The sequence below is a fragment of the Hipposideros armiger genome, unplaced genomic scaffold, assembly GCF_001890085.2.
Source record: "Hipposideros armiger isolate ML-2016 unplaced genomic scaffold, ASM189008v1 scaffold_582, whole genome shotgun sequence".
NCBI lineage: Eukaryota > Metazoa > Chordata > Mammalia > Chiroptera > Hipposideridae > Hipposideros > Hipposideros armiger.
Genome location: NW_017731932.1, coordinates 33,726 through 40,145, shown reverse-complemented (window position 1 = coordinate 40,145; position 6,420 = coordinate 33,726).

The following is a 6,420-nucleotide window of genomic DNA, read 5'->3' as shown; positions in this document are numbered from 1 at the left end:
GAACCGGGGCCCTCTGGCGTCCCAAGCGAGTTCTTAACCATCGCGCCACTCGGCCGTCCCCCCTTCTTAACAACATCTATGTACACCTATAATCTAGTTAGGATGTCCTCTGATTTTCTTCTCTCCTTCCTGTTGATAACACCTTTTATTCCTTTTTAATAAGAAAATGACTCTTTATCGTAGTGTAAATTTTAGGTTCATGGTATAAACTCTGTTTCCTGTCTTTCAGGATTGCTCTTTATATTAAAAGATTCATTTGGGGGAAATTACAAGGATGATCTTTTAATTTTCAACATAGTCTATCACAATTACAGGCTTCATCGTCAAGGCTATTATTTTTTTTAGTGCATTGAAAATCTTACTTAGAAATTCAATTGCTTCTTTAGTCCAGGATGTAGCGGGCCTGCTCCTGAAGGGAAAGTGCATAACAAATAATCACTGCTTCCTGCGTCATGGAGGTAAAACAAGGGATCTAAGGAACACTGGGTATTGGGTGGGGGAATGGAGGTGGTGTTGGGAAGCCAGTGCTTATAATCCCCAAATATTACTTGACTGAAATTAGTGTCTCATCTTTGGAAACACTAATTAGATTTTCATATGTGTCTATGGTTATTTTGTGGCCCATTGTCAACTCCTGCTTTATGTCACCATCATGACTCCCAAGATACCTGGCAGAAGCTGGTGACAGCATATTTTAGAAGGTTTGACAAATGTAACCCTATCTCCCTCTCCTTCCATGGCCCTCATCAATTGACTTCATTTTCTGTGACCTGTTGCTGCTGGCACTGACCTGGGTGGATAGCTTCCTCTTGCAGCTGCTGCTATATATGATTTCTTCTACTACATATGGTTTGCTTTCTATATGATTCTGACCAGACTAGCTGTGATCCTGTTCACTTATCTGTGTATCATGATGGCCATCTAAACATCTGCAAATTAGATCACCAGGCTAAGACCTGCTCTACCTTTGTCTTATATATAACTGCAGTTGGGTCAATCTTTGGAACTCAAGGTTTAATCTATGTATGCAATTATTTAGGCAAATCCCTGGAAGGGAAAAAGCTGTGACCGTGTTCTCCACACTAGTGAGACCCAGGCCAAACGTTGTGATTTTATAGACTGAGGAACAAGGAAGTGAAGGAGGCCCTGAGGAAAGCTCTTAATAAAGCCAAGTTGTACTAATTATCTTCACAGCTCTGCAAAATGCTCATCGAAAATCTCTTCTCTTGTACTAACCATCTGGGCTCTCGTTATCATTCCCAAGTGTTTGCAGCACACAATGCATGGAACCAGGCCCCAGAGGTAGAGAATCTTCCAATAAGGAGTTTCCCATGAATCTTGCCTCCAGGGAAAGCAATGAAAGACAGAGGCAGAATGTCAACAAAGGAAAGTCCACATTTTAATAGGGAGAAATATTGATGAAGACTTGAAATTAAATCATGTAATGGCAACAACAGGGAAGGTTGACGTCAGCAGCAACGTTAATATTGAGCTAGAGAAGAGAAAAATATGATAGACATATGATGGGGTGACAATTGCATAATGGATTTATGAGAGCTAGTACCACTATAAAAAGAATACTTTATGATCTATGAGGATATTTCCTTATATGATTAGAAATGTTAATTTTGTTTGGGTGATTTATAATTTTATTTTTAAGTGAGAAGTTACATGTGAAGTACTTGGCTTGACACACAGTAGGCACTTAGGGCCATTTCGGTGGTCATCACCATTATTGTTAGTGGGTTTTACATTCATTAAAAGCCAGATAGAAATTTTACTTCTATCTTAAAGTAACCAGTTGGTTTGAACTCTACAATGTTAATGAATGTGTAAAGATTCATATAGGAAGTAGGAAGAAAGGTTGAATTTGGGAAGTGGTCTGAGAAACACCATTTTGATGGTGACTATCAGGGTACCTTACTGAAGAGTGGCTTTACTTTCATTCATTTGATTTCCTCTTTAACTTTATGAGGTTGGTACTATTATTCCAATTTACAGATGAGGAAGTTGAAGTACAGTGAGATTATGCATGTTTTCCAAGATCACACAGCTAGAAAATGGAGCCAGGATTCTAACCTAGGTAGCCTGATGCCAGAATCCACACTCTTAAACAAAATTTATAATGTCTTCTCTCTGGAAAACTCTAAGTGGTTAGAGAATGCTAATTGAAAGAGAAAAGGCTAAAATAAAAGTTATCTGCATTTAGGATTAAAGTAATTTCGGGTATGAAAAATATCTAATGGTCATGATATTTTCTAAGGCCCATGGGTGAGGGACACTCAGCTAGGGCACTCTCCCCCACCAGGGAGTAGATTAATGGCCTGTCAGGGCACATTTGCTGTCCGAGGATAGGGGAACATGGCAATATTTGCCCAGTAGGAGCTCAGCATTGCTGTGGACCAATAACTGCCATAGACCTGCCATCCTTCCCCTTTTCTAATGGGTGTGTTTACTGTGGTTATTCTGCCTCATTCAGCAATCAATGTATGTTGGGTGTTTGTTGGGCAGGCAGGTAACTTGTCTTTTTATTTCAGAATTCTCTAGACCAAGGGGAGCGTCATCTGGACTGATAGAAATCACAAGATCCTAGACTTTGATCCCAATGATGTGATTTATTGAAGGTGGTGATAAGTTGGGGGTGGTGGAACATGAGTATTTATGGAAAGTAGGGAAGACTAGATTATAATTCAGAAAATATTCATTCCACTCCTCTCCCACTGGGAGCAGAATATTTCCCTGCTCCAGGATATTGATTTTGACCACGTGACTTTCTTTGGCTTGTGGACATTAGCAGACCCGATATAAGCAAAGTCTTGAAACATGCTTTGGTAATGGGGCTTTGCTCACTTGTGCTTCTGCCATTGGTAAAAAGGAACGTGTCCTGGGTATCTTGCTGACCCAAAGATGATGAGAGACATGTGAAACAAATTCAGAACCAAGCTTCAGCTTGGCCAAGCCCAGACAAGACAAGCCAAATCCTGGCTGACCTATAGATCTGTGAGTGTGAGAATAAATGCTTACTGTTGCATGTCACTGAATCTGTGGGTTTTTGTTACACCACAGTAGCTAAGTCAATGTTCCTCAGTCAAACACTTTTGAGAATTGCTGATAATATATACTTCATTTCAGAGATTTACAAAGTATGTTATCATACTAAAGTCTCCAAGAAATCCTTTAGAAAAGACAATTGTTTAACATCATTTAACCCAGTTTTCCAGATGTCTTTGAGCATTGAATCCTTTTTTGGTAAGCTAAAAGTTAAAAAAAATTAATTAAATCTTAGGTGACCTAATTTTTTATCTAATTTCAACCTAATTTTCTTCTATGAAAGACAGAAATTCCTCTTTGTTGAGGAAAACACCTTAAAGGGCAATCTTGATTATGAAATTTAAGAACCTCCGATGTATGGTCTAAATGGAAGATATTTGGATGTTAAAGATATAGATTATCATGTATAACAGTATACAAAGAATTTTGAGTCTTCTTCAGTAGATTGGATTAGAAGACTGGGGACCTGGGAGAAGAGAGATATAAATAAAAGATTATCCCAGTAGAGAAAAAGATGGGGTTTATGGCAGGCTTACGGTAAGGTGAGGAGCAGCCAGTGACAAATTCCTTGTGAAGAGGAATTTGTAGCACAATGATATAAATTATTTAATTCTAATTTTCCCCTAGTCGGTGAACCTCTTAAGTTTTCTATGCTATCTATATTAAAAGTCTATTACCCAAACAAACAGTGTGTTAATTTTGCTTTAGAGAATGAAGAAAAAAAGAAAAAAAGGCCATGCTTGTTCTCCTGTGGTGCTGAGCAGGGTGAGTAGTCACAGGAAATGAGCACAGTGCAAATAATGCTTTAGTGGAAGCAGGAAAACAGCGAGCCATGCAAACACACTAGTGAGCCCTTGAGTGGCCTCAGAAATTTTGGGGTGGATTCTAGATGTTATACTTCCCAAAGGATGAGGGATGTGGCAGAGATTTTAGTTCAAACATTTGTTTGCAGAAATATCTGTGTGCTTCTGTACATTTTCTGGGTCCCCTACAGGTATGTTGAGGCTGTGTGAATGGATTCTGGTCACTATGGGTGACGTGGGTGAAAGTCAGGCAGACCACTTCCAGGCCTGGTCCTTAGTGATATTTTACAAGATCTTTGCCTGCTGTTCCCCTGCACGAGCAATCTTGAAGGCTACCTCTTACAAATGGCCTAGCTACGAGATGGAAGAGAACTAACTAACCCACACTAGATTTTTCATGCATAAAATAAACTTATTGTGTCAAGCTGTGTGATTTTAAACTATTGTTTCAATAAAGCATAGCCCAGAGGCCTCACCTCTTCACCCAATGAGTTCTGGTGTACATGTCCATGCGTGTGTGCATGGTTATAAAAAAAAAATGTCCTCTTGGGCAGTGATGGCTGTGACCCTAGGCAGAATCCATTAGCAACCAATGCTTATAGCACAGACAAAATTTCTGTGCTCACCATGTTACTGTATGACCTTGGGCCCTCTTACCCTGTTTTCTCATCTGTACAAATGAGAAGTCCCGTTACCTTTCTCAACCCTCAGGGCTCTTGTGAAGGTAGATGAAGACAGTACTTTGAAATAGTGCTTTGAAAGATACTCTGCAAGAATGAGATCTCTTAAGTTGACCTTCCTACATATTCTATTCTTAAGTGGAGGGAAGAGAGGAAAGAAATGAAATATCCCTAGATGGTTAAAAGGTATTTGTTAACTCTGTCTCTCGGAAGTCCTTTGGTCTTGCCCTCTCTTTTCAAGCATATCTCCTAGTACCAGTGCTATGATAAGACATATTAGAGATGGAGGCAAAAAAAAAAATCAATGGTACTGGTGATCTTCATTTAAAATGTTGATGTTTTATTCATTATAATTTTTTTGCATCAATTTTGATTTTTTTAAATACTGCATTATTATTTACCTTGTTTACTAAGGTTTTTGGCCATCTTAAGCTGGGGCGAATGCCTCACTTGCCTTGCCCTAGTCCTGGACTTGCCTAGTACCATCCTGTGCTGCTGCCAAAGTCCCACTCGTTGTCCCAGGAGTAGTTCCTGGGCTCTCCTGCCCCTGTGAATTTGCTCACACTGGTCCCCTTTCCTGAAGAGTTTTGGCCATCATCCCCCCACCCCAACTTCCATCCAAACTGACTGTCACCTTGTCTGGGAAGCCATCCCTGATCTACCCCAACCATAAGTAATCTTGCCCTACTCTGAATCCCCATGGCACCTTACTTACGCCTTGCTTAAGGGTTAACTACTTATTATATTGTAGGATAGATAATTATCTTACCTTAGGTTGCACATTCCTTGTAGACAGGCATTTTGTATGTGTGTGTGTGTGTGTGTGTGTGTGTGTGTGTGTGTGTGTGTTTCTGGGGGAGGGGTTTGTCTCATTTTGTATCTCTTGCTCTTTAGAGCTCTTAGCACAGTGATGAATTAATGAACTCTGTGGTCTTACTTTCTCTTGTTTCTCTTAATTGTCAAAGAGCTCAATTATTCTGTTCTTCCCCATCTTCTTGACTTCCTTTTCTAAATTGAGACATGTTGAAATTCAATGACTTGACAAAATGCCTATGAATTTGGGACTAAAAAATACTAAAGTGTCACAAGGAAGAAGAGAGCTGGCAAAGCCCGTGCCAACAAGAAGAACTTGCCAGTTTCTCACCTGGGCAACAACCCAGGTTTTTGTTTTCTCTGTGGTTTCATTTGCTTTTAAAGAGAAGGAGAGAGAAACACCTGACTGCCAGGGAGGGCATACTTAGGAGACACTGTGTCTGTTGAGGTCTCTGTGTGGAGTCCCCAGTGTGTCCTCCGGGGTAATGTGGACCAAGACCTTGTGTTTACAAAGCACCCTTCTTTTAGGATATGGCCACACTGATGAGGGTGACAATGGGCACAATTTCTGACATTCTGACAAGAAGTTAAAGTCAGAGGCATCTCATTCCTCAAGAGACTGTGCAGAACTGGGATTCAGGGCTTTTAGGCCCCACTCAGTGGGTGTGTGTGTCTTAGGGCTTTGGGAGTTGGCACTGGGACCAGGTGCCTTGTTGAGAATCCACATGAGCAATCATTGCCTTTCCTTAGCGACCACTTTAGTCATCGATTGGGGATTTCAGAGCTTCTGTAGCAACTATCAGTGTCTTCTCCAAAAGAGAATTGCTGGGAGCCCATAGGGAGAGATTGCTCTCCAACTTCTGCTATGCCAGCCTGCAACTGAACAAAACCCAGGGTGAGGAATGTATCTTAACCAGATCTACCAGATCAGGGAAACAGGAAGAGAGAGAAGAAAGTGCTTGACAGGCCAGTATTGAGAATAATATAGTGCAGGGACTGACATTCAGGCAGCTATGATATTGTCCCGGTGTTGACTCACTGTGTGTGTGTGTGGGGTGGGGTGGGGTGGGGGG